The sequence below is a fragment of the Hylobates moloch genome, unplaced genomic scaffold (genome assembly GCF_009828535.3).
Source record: "Hylobates moloch isolate HMO894 unplaced genomic scaffold, HMol_V3 SCAFFOLD_7, whole genome shotgun sequence".
Taxonomy (NCBI): Eukaryota; Metazoa; Chordata; class Mammalia; order Primates; family Hylobatidae; genus Hylobates; species Hylobates moloch.
The window spans coordinates 38,727,909-38,745,082 of NW_026652282.1; the positions used below are offsets into that span (position 1 = coordinate 38,727,909).

Sequence of the window (17,174 nt, forward strand, 5' to 3'; positions counted from 1 at the left end):
AACCTGTAATCCCAGCTACTTGGGAGACTGAGGCAGGAGAATTGCTTGAACCTGGGAGGTGGAGGCTGCAGTAAGTGAAGATCGCATCATTGCACTCCAGCCTAGGCAACAAGAGTGAAATTCTGTCTCAAAAACAAACAAACAAAAGTTTCTCTAAAACATATCAAGAAATAACCAAACTTGAGACATAAACTGGAGATTCAAAACACTGTTTGTATGCTCAAATATCAGATACAGATTATCAAATTAAATTTGAAAGTGAATTCAGTTAGGAATTGTGTTTGGCTGTAAGTACACATACTCAAAATAGTGGCTTAAACACACAAGGATTTATTCTCTCACATTAAAGGAGTCTGAAATTTGAAAGTCCAAAACTGGTAGGAATGTCAACAGTGTCCTTAAGGAACCAGACTATCTTTGTCTGCTCCAACATACTAGTACATGGCTTCCATCCTTAAAAGTCAAGATGGCAGTTGGATCTCTACTATCTAACTTGCATTTCAGGTAGCAGGAAGGACAAAAAGCAACCTTGCAGCATCAGCTTTCTTTAAGCAGTCTCCTCAAAACTTCTACCCAACATTTATGCTTTCATTTCAGCAAGAGGGCTGAGAATAGTGTCTATTCTGCATGGTCATGTGTGCAGCTAAAAATCAGGGTTCCGCTAAAGAAAGAAGAGGAGAATGTCTATTGGGAAGCAACCGAAAGTCTCTGCCATTGAGTGGAAATAATTAAAATGTTCCCAGAAATAAAAAGCACCTTGAGTAAAATTGACCATATACAGATCTCATGACCCAGCCCTCTACTACTATTTAAACACCTTAGAGAAATTCTTGCAAATACACACTAGAAAGCATATACAAGAATGTCTATAATAGCAATGTTCATAATATGAAAAAACTAGAAACAGTGAAATGTCATTAATAGTAGAATGGATGAATAAATTGTAGTATATTTCATGTAATAAACTGCTATAGTGAAGTGGAAATCAACCACATATTTCAATATACCACTGTAGGATTACTGCAGTTCACAATAATATATCACATAGTTTCAAATAGCTAGAAGGAGCATATTGAACATTCCCAACATAAAGAAATGATAAATGTTTGAGATGACGGATATGTTAGTTATCCTGATCCGATAAGTATACATTATATGTATCAAAACATCACTATGTACCCCATGAATATGTACAATTATTATTCATCAATTAAAAAATACAAAATAAATGAAAACGAACCTATTATAAAAGTTCAAAATATATATAATTACCATGACAGAGGCATGTCCCAGTGAAATAAAGTGTTGGTTCCATTGATATAAAGTTCAAAAATTGGCAAAACTGAGTCATGTTTAAGTATATACACATAGGTGGATATATATATGTAAATGATTAACACAAAAGTCTGTGTTATGAGCTGAGTTGTGTCCTGCAAAATTTATGTCAAAGCCCTAGCCCCCAGTACCTTCCAATATGACTGTATTTGGAGATAGGGCCTTTAAAGAGGTAACTTAAGTAAAAATGCGCTCATTAGCGTGAACCCTCCCTAATCCAATACGATTGGTGTCCTTATAAGAAGAGATTAGGACACAACATACACAGGGCAAAGATCACGTGAAGACGCACAGACATGAGCATGTGAACACACAAGAAGAAGACAGCTATCTGTAAGCGAGAAAGAAAAGCTTCCCAAGAAATGAAACCTACTGCCATACCTTGATCTATCTCAGATTTTTAGCTTCTAGAACTGTGAGAGAATGAATTTCCATTGTTTAAGCCACCCAATCTGTGATATTTTTATTATGGCAGCCTGAGTACACTAATAAAGTCAGGATCATGGATTTGTCTGGCGGTAAGGGTAGAGGGATGCACTCATGAAAGACCATGGATAGATTTTCTAAGGCCATGATAATTTTTTATGTTTTCATGTGAATTATGGGCATGTAGAAGTTTTCGGATTTTTATTATTTTAACTTCAAATATATTTTATATTTCATCTTGTGTATATGGTATTTTTCACCATTTAAATATGGAGAAAAAGAAGGGAAGAGAAAGATATGAAGATAGACATTTAAGTAAATAAAAATAATCATAACTAGAGGCCTTAGAACAAAAATCTGTATTATATAATTAGGACAAAGATATAGTTTAGATTCAGAACCACAGCTTTAAAACTAAAGAGCTCCAATTCCATTAAAACTTGTAATGTATTTTATTCAAGGAAAAAGTTGAGTGTTAAAAGTGTTAATTTCGTAGTGTGAAAACTAATTATCCTTCATTAGCAGTATATTATACCTACTGCTACTACTATCTCCTTGAGTAAGAATTATTATCATAGAAATATAAATTTAGAATAGGTAGAGTCTTTAGAGATCATCTACATATGTGTATAGTACAGGAAGGCTAGCCCAAAAACAAACTATTATTTTAGTCAAACTAGTCTCTGTTCATGATTTTAGTCAAACTAGTCTCTGTTCATGACGACATTATTATGATTATTGTCCTAGATAACGTAACCTAATGGAAGGCAGACTAAAACAGGAATCAGAAGGATGTGTTCTGATTCTTATTTTACTTAAACTCTCTGAGATGTAATTCCTTCATCTGTACACATAGGTAACAGTATGCCTGTTTGCCTGCCTGATGGTTCAATGTGAACCTCATAATAAGTGAGAGGTGGAAGGCAAGTTAAGCATTATATAATTCAACTTATTCCTTTAAAAAATAAGTTTTATTTTGTTTTTAATTGACACATAATTGTACATATTTATGGGGTACAATGTAATTTGTTTCTTTGTTTTGAGACAATGTCTTGCTTTGTCACCCAGGCTGGAGTGCTTTGGCACAATCACAGTTCACTGCTGCCTCAAACTCCTGTGCTCAAGCATTTCTCTTGCCTCAGCCTCCCAAGTAGCTAGGACTACAAGTGTGCACCAACACACCCAGCTAAATTTTTTTTTTTTTTTTTTTGGTAGAGATGGGGTTTTGCTATGTTGCCCAGGCTGGTCTTGAACTCATGGCCTCAAGCAATCCTCCTGCTTCAGCCTCCCAAAGTACTGGGATTACAGGTGTGAGCCACCACGCACGGCCCACTGTGATGTTTTGCTACATATATACACTACGTAATGATTCAATCAGGGTAATTAGTATATCCATCACCTCAAACATTTGTCATTTGTGACGATAACATTTGAAAACCTCTCTTCTAGCTATTTTGAAGTACACATTATTGTCGACTGTAATCATTCTCCTGTGCAATGGAACACTAGGACTTATTCCTCTTATCTGACTACTACTGTGCATATCCACCAACCTCTCCCCATTCCTTCCCTCCTACCTACTCTACCTAGCCTCTGGTAAGCGGTATTTTACTCTCTACTTCTAAGAGATCAACATTTTTAGATTACACTTATGAGTGTGATCATGCGATATTTGCCCTACTATGCTTAGTTTATTTCACTTAATATAATGTCCTCCACATTCATCCATGTTGTTGCAGATAACAGGATTTTGCCTTTTTTTTTTTTTTTTTGGCCTAATAGTATTCCATTGTGAATATATACCAGCCCTTTATATCCATTCATTTATTGATAGACACTTAGTGGGACTGTTGGATCATATGGTAGATCTATTTTTAATTCGGGGGAAACTTCCATATTGTTTTCCATAATGGCTGTACTAATTTACATTCCCATCAACAGTGTATTACTTCCCCTTTCTCCACATCCTTGCTGGCGTTTGTTTTTTTTTTTTTTTATAGTAGCCATTCTAACAGATGTGAAGTGATATCTCATTGTGGTTTTGATTTGCATTTCCCTAATGTTTAGTGATGTTGAGTATTTTTTTCATATACCTGTTGACAATTTGTATATCTTCTTTTGATAAAGGTTTACTTAGATCTTTTGCCCATTTTTAAATCAGACCATTTGTTTTTTTGCTATTGAGTTGAGTTCCTTACATATTCTGGATATTAACCCCTTGTTCGATGCATAGTATACAAATATTTTCTCCCATTATATAGGTTGTCTCTTCACTCTGTTGACTGTTGCTTTTGCTGGGCAGAAGATTTTATGTTTGATGCAATCCTATTTGTCTGTTTTTGCTTTTCTTGCCTATGATTTTTTTTTTTTTTTTTTTTTTTTTTGAGACGGAGTCTGGCTCTGTCACCCAGGCTGGAGTGCGGTGGCGCGATCTCGGCTCACTGCAAGCTCCGCCTCCCGGGTTCACGCCATTCTCCTGCCTCAGCCTCTCCGAGTAGCTGGGACTACAGGCGCCCGCCGCCACGCCCGGCTAATTTTTTTGTATTTTTAGTAGAGACGGGGTTTCACCGTGGTCTCGATCTCCTGACCTCGTGATCCGCCCGCCTCGGCCTCCCAAAGTGCTGGGATTACAAGCGTGAGCCACCGTGCCCGGCCTTTCTTGCCTATGATTTTGAGGTGTTATTAAAAAACATCCTCGCCCAGACCAATGTAATAAAGCATTTCCCCTATGTTTTCTAGTAATTTCACAGTTTGGGGTGTTACATTAAAGTTTTTAATTTATTTTGAGTTTATTTTTGTCAGTGATGAGAGATAAGGATCTAGTTTTATTCTTCTGCATGTAGATATTTAGTTTTCCCAGCACCACTTATTGAAGGGACTGTCTTTTCTCCAATGTGTGCTCTTAGCAAGACATTTTTCACAGAAATAGAAAAACAATCTTAAAATTTATATGCAACCATAAAAGACATTGAATAGCCAAGGCAATCGTGAACAAAAAAAGTTGGAGGTATAATAATACCTGACTTTAAAACATACTACAAAGCAACAGAAACCAAAACAGCATGGTACTGGCTTAAAAACAGACACAGACCAATGGAACAGAAATGATAACCTAGATATAAACTTATGTACTTACAGCCAACCAATTTCTTTTAAACCTGATGAAACTGAAATTTAGAGAGTGACCAAGATAATCATTGGGATATTGTTGGGTCTAGAATTCAAGTTCCTTTAGCTAATCTCCACAAAATTAGAATAATAAAAAAGAAATGGAAAGTTGGAGTGAAAAAGAAAAAAATTGAGCATGGTCCAGGAATTTTATAAGCAGAATAATAGGAATTATGGAAAGATAGTAGAGAGAAAATGGAGGGGAGGAAATCATGAATGAAATAATTCAACAAAATTGATCAGAACTGAAGGAAACAAGTTTTCATTTTGAAAGAACCCACCAAGCGCCCAGCACAATGGGTGAAAATATGCCTACGTATGGATTCCAGAAATGAGGGGAAAGTCATATGACGCTGAAGAACCATGAGTCAACGTGGTTTCAGGTGTTTCATTAGCAAGACTTAAAGCTAGAATAAAATAGATTAATATTTTCAAAGTACTGAAGGAGAAATATTTCCAACCTGGAATCCCATACTCATACAAACCATCAATGAAATATGAAGGTAGAATAAAGACATAAATGAAGGTAAGCTATAAAGAAAAGCTATCTAATAATAGCGGTTATCTCTAGCGATGGGAAGGGAGATGCAATTAACCTAGGAAGAACAAAGAAGGAACTTATTAAGTTGTGGTAATGGTGTATTTCTTTAGTTGAGTGGTGAGTGCATGTCTCTTCAGTTTATTCTTTAATAAAGAATAAATAAACACCAAAAGGGCAAATTGAAAAATGATTATCAATGAAGGGTTTGCATGGCAGTGGGGTTAATGGGGCTGGAATAGGAATGAGATTTCTCATGAATACATTTTTACATAAACCTAAGCCAAGTTAATATATTATCAATTTTAAAAAAGATAAAAATTAGAAAAAGGTATCCTAAGGATTAGGAGAAGATGTGAACAATTAATTAAAGTCCCATTGTCATAAAAACATAAAATATCTAAAATTAAGAATTTAAATAAGCATTTCATAGAAGGAGAACTCTGAAAGATCAATTAACATATGAAAAAATAACCACCCTCACTAGTAATCAGGGAAATACTAATTTAAATAATAAGATATGGTTTTATATCTATCATTAGTTTGACATTACCTAGTTTGGACTAGGATGCAGAAAAATGAAGACTCTCATATGCTCGTGGCGGAATGCAAATTGATACAATTTGGCAATATCTAGAAAACTGACAATATGCAGAGCCTTTAACCTAAATATTATTTTGGGGCTATATCTTAGAGAAACACATTAGCACAAGGAGACATATAAAAATATTTATGTCAGGATTTATTTTTATAGTGAAAAATTGAAAACAACATAAACTCTCATCAACTAAGGAATTGATGAATAATTTATAGTATATTTATACCATGGAATATATTACATCAATACAATCAGTGAACTTGGGCTAATCCATATGCATCAACCTGAAAAAACTTATAATAACTAGAGAGAAAAAAGCAATTTGAAAAGGATATGTGCAATCATTAATAAGCAATATAAAATTATCTAGACATTTTAATTTTTAAAAATTTTCTATTATTTTACATTCAGTGTATACATGTGCAGGTTTGTTACATAGGTATATTGTGTAATCATCGAGATTGGGTTTCTAGTGTACTCATTACCCAAGTAGTGAACATTGTACCCAATGGGTAATTTTTCAACTCTCACCCTTTTTCCAACATTTCTAATTTTGGAGTCCCCTGTGTCTGTGATTTCCATCTTTATGTCCATGTGTACTCACTGTTTAGTTCCCATTTATAAGTGAGAACATGTGATATTTGATAATTTGTTTCTGAGTTATGTCAATTAGGATAATGGTCTCCAGCTCCACCCATGTTGCTACAAAGAACATAATTTCATTCTTTTCTACGGCTGCTTAATATTTCATGGTGTATATATACCCACATTTTTTTATCCAATTCACTGTTGATGGAAACTTAGGTTGATTCCATGACTTTTCTACTGTGAATAGTGCTGTGATAAAGATATGAGTGCAGGCTGGGCCTGGTGGCTCTTGCCTGTAATCCCAGCACTTTGGGAGGCTGAGGCGTGTGGATTACTTGAGGTCAGGAGTTCGAGATCAGCCTGGCCAACATGGTGAAACTTAATCTCTACTAAAAATACAAAAACTTAGCCAAGCATGGTGGCACATGCCTGTAATCCCAGCTACTCAGGAGGCTGAAGCAGGAGAATTGCTTGAACCTGGGAGGAGGAGGTTGCAGTGAGCCAAGATCACACCACTGCACTCCAGCCCAGATTAAAGTTTTACAATTTTTTAAAAAAAAAAAAAAAAAAAAAAAGATATGAGTGCAGATATCTTTTTGAAAAAAATATTTATTTTCCTTTCAGTATATACCCAGTAGTGGGATTGCTGGGTTGAATGGTAGTTCTATTTTCAGTTCTCCGAGAAAACTCCATACTGTTTTGTGTACAACTTGAACTAATTTATATTCCCACCAACAGTGTATAAGCATTTCCCTTTCTCCACATCCATGCCGACATCTGTTCTTTTTTTTTTTTTTTTTTGGAGGCGTTGAGACCTGCTTGATTTTTTCCAATTATTTAATACACAATGACCCAACTATGATCCCAAAGTGTGCAAAGTTAAAGTCTTCAACTGCAGCTGAGGAGAGGGTAGGAATGGTACACCTGGGGACGGTGGTGTGTCAGGAACGACGGGCAGGAGGCCATGACCAGGGCAGCCTCCTCCCCAAGGCCAGGGACAGGGGAGTGGCCTGAGGAGCAGGACCCAAGGGTAGCCCAGGGCCGGGGAAGGGGGCAGAGACCTCCCCTTGGCCTAGGTCAGGAGCTCAGAAGTGCCACATGGCTGAGGGAGAAGCAGCCTGGGAAGGGCCAGAGGCAGGGCCAGGAGAGCACAATTTCCTGGGGGGCTGGGGGCAAGGAGGTGCCCTACAGGAGAAGCCAGAAGGGGCCGCCTGCCCCTGGGGTGGAGGCTGGGCTGGAGCAGGCTGCAGCAAGAAAGACCTGAGGCAGGCTCAGGGCCTGAGAGCCCAGCTGACTGGGGCGGGGCGGTGGAGGGGCGGGGAAGGAGGGGGCTCCCAAGGCAGCCTGGCCCAGGGAGAAGTAATGACTCTGCAGGGGATGCCTAGTGAGGGGCCCCAGACCCCTCAGTACCTCCCCTCCTGTCTCCCTGGAAAGGAGCTGGGGAACCCATAGTGCAAATCTGTGGACCACTCAGTTATGGAGGGAGGCTGTGCCCGAAGGTGGACACTGGGGTGTGCCCCCTCCACCACCTCGGCCTCCACCACTGTCCTCAGTACAGCCACTTCTCCTAAGAGTGCAGGCCATGGACACCACGCTTGATCTGAGCCAACATGGTCCACTTCTCAAACCTGAGCTCTCCTGAGTACATCATGGACCCAAAGACAGACAGGCTGTGGGCCCCGATATCCTGGTAGCCGTGCTGGATGCCCGCTATGAGGTAGGGCACGAACTTCTGAATGGACCCTTTGTCCTGGATGGAGCCCGAGACACCCTGCATGATCTTCACCTTATCCCCCTCGCTGAAGTATCATTTCTGGGTGCTGCTGCTCTCTCCATGGCATCCAGCGAGCCCATGCTCCGGTATTTCTTGAGCCACACCCTGTCTGAGAAGAAGTACTCGCCAGAGGCCTGTGGTGGTGGCCAGCAAGGAGCCCATCATCACTGTGGAGGCTCCAAGGGCCAGCACTGTGGAGGCTCCAAGGGCCAGGGCCTTGACCATGTGCCCCACGGTCTGGATGCTGCCATCGGCTATGAGGGGCACACCAAAGCGCCAGGCGTACTCGGCCACCTTGTACACAGCAGTGCCGTGGGTCTGACCACAGGACATCACTTCCTGGGTGATGCAGATGGAGCCGCAGCCCATGCCCACGTGCAGCCCGTCCACACCAGCGTCAATCAGGTTCTTGGCCTGGGCTGCTGTCACCACGTTCCCCCCAATCACCTGGAGGTGAAGGTACTTCTGTTTGATGTAATGCACCATGGCGATCTGATACACCAAGTTCCCTTGGGACGAGTCCAAGACTATGACATCGACGCCTGCCTGAGTGAGCAGGTCGAGGCGGAATTTGTCATCTTCACGGGTGCCCACAACTGCCCCGCACAGCAGCTGCTTGTGGGAATCCTTGGAGGCCAGAGGGTAGTCTCGGTTCTTCTTCAGGTCGGTGCGGGTGATGATGGCCACCAGCTCACCGTGATCATTGACGACAGGCAGCTTCCCTTTCTTGCTAGGCTGCAGGATCTCATTTGCTCTTTCAATGTCACACCTGCTGGAGCCACCACCAGCTCGGTCCTTGGCGTCATCATCTCACTGAGGAGGGTGGTGTCCTTCTCAGCAAGAAAGTCTATATCTTGGAAGGTGACGATACCCACCAGCTTGCTGCCGATGGTGCCGGTCTCAGTGATGGGGATGCCAGAGAAGCCATGCGGCATCTTGGCCTCCAGCACATCACCCACGGTGTGCGAGGGGCTCAGCACCACAGGGTCCATGATGAAGCCCTGTTCAAACTTCTTGACCTTCTGCACCTTGTTGGCCTGAAACTCTGGGGTGCAGTTGTGGTGAATGAAACCAATACCTCCTATCAGAGCCCTCCCATCAGAGCCATCGCGATGGCCATGTCGGCGTCTGTCACACTGCCCATGGGAGAGGAGGTCAGCGGCATCTTCAGCGTGATCTTCCGGGTCAGGGCTGAGGTCAGGTCCACCTCATCAGTTACGAAGCCTATGAATCCTGGGAGAATCAGGAAGTCGTTGTAGGTGAGGCCATCCGCGCTGGCGAAGAGCTGCTGCGCGGTGAGCCCAGCCTCGGGCACGTAGCGGGTGCTGCCGCTGATCAGGTAGTCTGACATGCTCTCGCGAGACTCCGACATAAACACCCGCGCGACCGCCAGCCGCTGCAGCCGCAGCCGCCGCCACTGCTGCTGCTGCTGAGGCTGCGCGGCGGACACGCTGCCGCCTCGGGCCGGGCGGGCCGGGGGCGGGGGCTGTTCTTTTTTGACTTGTTTTTTTTTCTTTCCAACATTTATTTCAGGTTCAAGGAGTAGTACATGTGCAAGTTTTCAAGTTTTTTACCTGGGTAAGTTGCATGTTGTGGGGATTTGGTGTAAAGATAATTTTGTCACCCAGGTAATCAGCATAATACCCAATAGGTTGTTTTTAAATCCTTACCCTCCTCCCACCCTTCACCCTCAGATAGGCACCAGTGTGTATTGTTCCCTTCTTTGCGTCCACGCATAGTCAAAGTTTTGCTCCTACGTATAAGTGAGAACATGTGACAGTTGGTTTTCTGTTCCTCCATTAATTCACGTAGGATTATGGCCTCCAGTTCCATCCATGTTGCTGCAAAGACCATGAACCCATTTTTTATAGCTGTGTAGTATTTCATGGTATATATGTACCACATTTTCTGAATCCAGTTTACTGTTGATGGACATCTAGGTTGATTCCATGTCTCTGCTATGATGATATATGTGTGCATGTATCTTTATGGTAGAATAATTTATATTCCTTTGGGTATATACCCAGTAATGGAATTGTTGGGTCCAGTGGTAGTTCTATTTTAAGTTCTTTGAGAAATCTCCAGACTTTCCACAATGGCTGAACTAATTTATTTTCCCAGCAGTAGTGTATGTGTTTCCTTTACTTTGCAAACATGCCAGCATTTGTTATTTTTTGACATTTTAATAATAGATATTCTTACTGGTGTGAGATGGTATCTCATTGTGGTTTTGATTTGCAAGCCCATAATAATTAGTGATGTTGAGCATTTTTACATATGCTTGTTGGTCGTGTGTATATCTTCTTCTGAGAAGCGTCTGCTCATATCCTTTGCCCATTTTGTAATGGGGTTATTTTTTGCTTGTTGATTTGTTTGAGTTCCTTATAGATTCAGGATATTAAACCTTTGTTGCATGCATAGTTTGCAAATATTTTATCGCATTCTGTAGGTTGTCTGTTTACTCTGTTAAATTTTTTTTTGGCTGTGCAGAAGCTGTTTAGTTATAACCCACTTTTCAATTTTTGTTTATTTGTTTTTCAACTGCTTTTGGAGTCCTCATCATTAAGTTTTCACCTGGGCCAATATACAGAATGGTATTTCCTAGATTTTCTTCTAGGGTCTTTATAGTTTTACATTTTACATTTAAATCTTTAATCCATTTTGAGTTGGTTTTTGTATATAGTTAAATGTAGGGGTCCAGCTTCAATCTTCTGCCTATGGCTAGCCAGCTATCTCACCACCACTTATTGAATAGAGAGCCTATTCCCCATTGCTTGTTTTTGTCACCTTTGTCAAAGATCAGATGGCTGTAGGTGTGCAGCCTTCTTTCTGGAACGTGTTCCATTGGTCTATGTGTTTGTTTTTATACCAGTACCATGCTATTTTAGTTACTGTAGACTTGTAGTATGATTTGAAGTTGAGTAGTGTGATACCTCCAGCTTTGTTCTTTTTGCTTCAGATTGCTTTGACTATTCAGGCTCTCTTTTAGTTCCATATGAATTTGAGAACCCTTTTGTTCCAATTCTGTGAAAAAGGTTGTTGGTTGTTTGATAGGTATAGCATTGAATCTGTAAATTACTTTGGATCATATAGTCATTTTAACAAGATTGATTCTTCCTATCCATGAGCATGGAATGTTTTTCCATTTGTTTCTGTCATCTCTGATTTCTTGTAGCAGTTTTTTGTAATTCGCATTATAGAGATCTCTCACTTCCCTGGTTGTCTGTATTCCTAGGTATTTTATTCGTTTTGTGGCTACTGTGAATGGGATTGCAACTTTTACTTGACTCTCAGCTTGGATGTTATTGGCATATAGAAATGCTACTGATTATTATACATTGATTTTGCACACTGACACTTTGTTGCAGGTGTTTATCATATTTAGAAGACTTTGGGCAGAGACTATGAGGTTTTCTAGTATCGTGATGCTTTTTTTATAGTATCATGTTATCTAAAAAAAGAGAAAGTTTGACTTCCTCTCTTCATATTTGGATGCCTTTTATTTCTCCCTCTTGCCTGATTGCTTTGGCTATGATTTCCAATACTACACTGAATAGGAATGCTGAGAGTTTGCATATTTGTCTTGTTCCAGATCTAAAGAGGAATGCTTCTAGCTTTCGCCCATTCAGTATGATGTTGACTGTGGGTTTGACATATGTGGCTCCTATTATTTTGAACTTTGTACCTCCAATGCCTAGTTTGTTGATAGTTTTTAACATGAAGGGATGTTGAATTTTATCAAAAGCCTTTTCTGTGTCTACTAAGATGATCATGTGCTTTTGTTTTTAATTCCATCTATGTGACGAATTACATGTATTGATTTGCAAATGCTGAACCAACCTTGCATCCCAGGAATAAAGCCTACTTGATCATGGTGTATTCACTTTTTGATGTGCTGCTGGATTTGATTTGCTAGTATTTTGCTGAGGATTTTTAGACCAATGTTCATCAGGGATATGGGCCTGAAGTTTTCTTTTTTGTTGTTGTGTCTCTGCCAGGTTTTGGTATCAAAATGATGCCGATCTCATAGAATGAGTTTGAGAGGAATCCCTCTTCCTCAATTTTTTGGAATAGTTTCAGTAGGATTGCTACCAGCTCCTCTTTATATGTCTGGTAGAATTCAGCTATGAATCTGCCTGGTCCAGGGCTTTGGTTGGTAGGTCTTTAACCACTGATTCAATTTCAGAAGTGGTGATTGGTCTGTTCAGGGTATCAATGTCTTCCTGGTTCCATCTTGGGAGGTTTTATGTTTCCAGGAATTTATCCATTTCTTGTAGGTTTTCTAGTTGGTGTGCATAGAAGTATTCATAATAGTCTTAGAGGGTTTATTGTATTTCTGTGCAGTCAGTTGTAATGTCCCCTTTGTCATTACTGCTTTGTTTATTTGGATGTTCGCCCTTTTTTCTTTATTAGTGTAGCTAGTGGTCTATCTTATTTATTGCTTCAAAGAACCAACTTTTGGTTTTGTTTATCTTTTGTATGGTTTTTCTCATCTCCATTTCATTAAGTTCAGCTGTGATTTGTATTCTTTTTCCCTGTTAGCTTTGTGTTTTCTTTGCTCTTATTTATCTAGTTCCTTTAGGTGTGATATTAGTGTTTTTTTTAATTTGAGATCTTTCTAACTTTCTGATGTGGTCATTTAGCACTGTAAACTCCTCTCTTGACACTGCTTTACCTGTGTTCCAGAGATTCTGGTATGTTGTATCTTTGTTTTTATCATTTCTAAGAACTTTTCAATTTCTGCCTTTATTTCATTATTTACCCAGAAGTCATTCAGGAGCAGATTGTTTAATTCCCATTTAATTGTATGATTTTGAGAGATCTTCTTGGTATTGATTTCTATTTTAATTGCACTGTGTTCCAAAAGTGTGATTGGTATGATTTTAGCTTTTTTGAATTTGTTGATAATTGCTTTATGGTCAAGCATGTGGTCAATTTTAGAGTATGTGCCATGTGCAGATGAGAAGAATGTATATTCTATTTTTGTTGAGTGGAGTGTTCTGTGGATATCTGTTAGGTCCATTGGTCAAGTGCCAAATTTATGTCCTGAATATCTTTGTTAGTATTCTGCCCTGGTGATCTGTCCAGTACTGTAAGTGGAGTGTTGAAGTCTCCTACTATTATTATGTGGTTATCTAAGTATCTTCATAAGTCTCTAAGAACTCATTTTATGAATCTAGGTGCTCCAGTTTTGGGTACATATATTCATGACAGTTAAGTCTTCTTGTTGAATCGATCCTTTTATTATTATGTTAGGCCCTTTTTTGTCTCTTTTTTAAAACAGGTTCTTGCTATGTCATTCAAACTGGAGTGAAATGGTGCAATCACAGCTCACTGAAGCCTCAACCTCCTTAAGCAATTATTGCACCTCAGCCTCCTGAGTAGCTTGGACTACAGGTATGTGTCACCATGCCTGGCTAATTTTGTATTTTTTGTAGAAACGGGGGTCTCACCATGTTGCCCAGGCTGGTCTCAAACTCCTGGACTCAAGTAATACACCCACCCCGGCCTCCCAAAGTGCTGGAATTATAAGCATGAGCCACCATGCCCGGCTCTGTGACTTTTTATCACTGTTGGTTTAAAGTCCACTGTTTTCTGAAATAAGAATAACAACTCCTGCTCTTTTTTTGTTTTCCATTTGTTCGATAGATCTTTCTGCATGTCTTTACTTTGAGCCTACAGGTATCCTTGCATGTGAGATGGATTCTCTGGAAGAGAGTATACAATTGGGTCTTGCTTCTTTATTCAACTTGCCACTCTGTGCCTTTTAAATAAAGGTGTTTAACCTGTTTTAAGGTTAATATTGATATGCACAGGTTTGATCCTGCCATTGTATTGTAAGCTGGTTGTTATGTAGAATTGATTTTCAATAATAGCCATCCTGACTGGTATAAGATGATATCTCATTATGGTTTTAATTTTTATTTCTGTGATAATTAGTAATGTTGAGCATTTTTTCATGTGTTTATTGGCCACTTGTATATCTTCCTTTAAGAGGACATGACTGTTCATGTACTTTGTCCACTGTTAATGAGGTTGTTTGCTTATTTCTTGTTGAATTGAGTTTCTTATAGATTTTAGATATTAGTCCTTTGTCGGAACCATGATTTTCAAATATTTTATCCTATTCTGTAGGTTGTCTGTTTACTCTTCTGATTATTTCTTTTGCTGTAAGAAGCTTTTTGGCTTAATTAAGTCCCATTTGTATATTTTGTTTTTGTCTCATTTGCTTTTGGGGTCTTTGTCATAAATATTTTGCCTAGGCCAATGTCCACAAGAGTATTTCCTAGATTTTCTTCTAGAATTGTTTAAGTTATGTTTTGTAATTTACATTTTCAATTCATCTTTTGTTGATGTTTGTAGATGGTGAGAGATAGGGGTCTAGTTTCATTCTTCTACAAATGGCTAGAAAAATTTCCCAGCACCATTTATTGAAAAGGACGTCCTTTCCACAGTGTTTACTTTTGTCACCTTTGTCAAAGATCAGGTGGTTGTAGATATGTGGCTTTACTTTGGGGTTCTCTGTTCTGTTCCATTGGTCCATGTGTTTTTGTACCAGTACAATACTGTTTTAGTTACTTTAGCTTTGTAATATAATTTGAAGTCAGGTAATTTGATTCCTCCAGATTTATTCTTTTTGCTTGGGATTCCTTTGGCTATTTGGGCTCTTTTTTGGGGTTTGTATTAATTTTAAATTTTTTTTGTTATTTTTCTGTGAAAAATGATGTTGGTGATGTGATAAGAATTTCATTGAATCTGTAGATTGCTTTGAGTCACATGGAGGGAGTAGTCAGAGGCCAATGGTGGTGAACTGTGCTAGGCAAACCTCTGATCCCAAGGCCCCCAGATGGCCCACTAAATGGCATGTATGAGTCCTAAGGGGACTGAAACAGGAATAGGCCTGTAGACTTGTTCTTGGAAACCACAGAATTCACATGCTGGCTGTGACAGAGAGGAGTGGGCTGGTTCCTGGGTCACCAGCAGAACTCTCAGGCAGGGGCAGGAAGAATGCTCAGGCAGCAGCAGAATGCTCAGGTGGTGGGAACCCCAGAAAAGATCACAGGCCTGTGGGGCTAGGCTCTCAGAAGGGCTCCAGACCACCGCTGAAATGGTCAGGTAGGAGCAGGGCACCTGTGCTGCAGGCCTTTCACTGGGGAAGGCAGGGCCCACTCATCTGGGGCAGTGGAGACTAGCAGCTCTGGGATCTACTAGCAGCATGGTCCAGTCACACTTTCCTTCCCAGAACCCGTGGTGGATTTTGCTATTGGCAGCATGTGAAGATGCCCAGTGATATGGTCTGGCTGTTTGTCCCCACCCAAATCTCATCTTGAATTGTAATCGCTTATAATCCCCATGCATTGGGGAAGGACCTCATGGGAGGTGATTAGATCATGGGGGCGGTTCCTCTGTGCTGTTCTTGTGATAGTGAGTGAGCATTCATGAGATCTAGGAACTTTCCCCCTTCACTTGGCACTTCTCTCTCCTGCTGCCATGTGAAGAAGGATGTGTTTGCTTCCCCCTTCACGATGACTGTAAGTTTCCTCAGGCCTCCCCAGCCATGTGGAACTGTGAGTCAATTAAACCTTTTTCTTTTATAAATTATCCAGGCTTGGGTATTTCTTCACATCAGTGTGAGAATGGACTAATACACCCAGCCTCCATGCACTCTCCCTGGCCTGGGGGTGTCAAAAGTGGTAGTGGCGGCATTGGTGGTGGCAACTGCTGTGGGAACTGAAGGGTACATCACTGGCCTCTGGGGCCTGGGCTCTCAGAAGAACGCCAGGCTGCAGCCATAGTGCTCACATGGGTGTAGAGCTGCTGTGCTGGGGACTTGACATCAAAGCAAGTGGGCCCTCTTCAGCATGGAGCAGTGGATGTGGGGAGTTGTGTGGTGCTAAGTCTGCCCCTCTCCTCCATACTGTGGCTGTGGTATCTGTGTTTGGGGTGTGCAAAAGTGCCCAGCCTCCCTTCTTGGTGGAGTGGGGGCAGATGATGTTGGGTAGCTCAGGGATAAAGCCCGTAGGATTCCACGTGAGCTCAAGCAGTGCCCCTGCAGTCTCCAGGCAGTCCCTGTGTTAGTATGTAGGCCTGGGAGGGTCCAGGGGGCTCCCTCATGGCTAGGATTATAAAGGTCCGTGGTGGAAGTATGAAACCCCAGGGGTCTCTCGCTCACTCATCCCTTCCTTACATTAGAAAACCTCTCCTGGCTCTGTGCCAGTCCCAGCTCAGCAGGCAGCCTGGCTTCACTCTCCTCTGCTTTCTGTGACTCCTGTCACTTCTCTGATCAATTCCAGCATGCTCTCATAGATGATCTACTTGAAGTGTTAGTATTTACTCACTATTTTGATTCCTCTCCATGAGAGAGGTGCCCCACTGGCTGCTTCTAGTCAGCCATCTTGAACTGAAAACTAGATATTTTTAAACCGAGGTGGTTTCAGGTGTCCACGTGTCTCCCAATTACAACAGAAAAACCTTTAAACCCATTAAAAATTTTTGTTTTGTAACGTCTTTTCTTGAGGTTCCTCTCTTTCTTTGCAATTTTCCATACTTAATGCCTAAATTCACTAGTACCATTTTCAGAACTGGACAAGAGGGGCACCTGCCCTGAGGCTCATGCTTTCAAGGACCCCAATGCCACAAATATACACACATAAAAAATGTAAAAAAGGACACTTGGGAGCCTCTGGCACTCCTGATCTGGCATTCAGTATTGGTACAGCACAATTCACTATGGTAAGTGTCCACTT

The 17,174-nt window shown here is 40.7% G+C and overlaps 1 pseudogene; it reads right to left on the reverse strand.

Annotated features, from left to right (window-relative positions):
- Positions 1–8,202: 8,202 nt before the first annotated feature.
- LOC116811271 (inosine-5'-monophosphate dehydrogenase 1-like) lies at positions 8,203–9,778 on the reverse strand (annotated as a pseudogene).
- Positions 9,779–17,174: the final 7,396 nt, after the last annotated feature.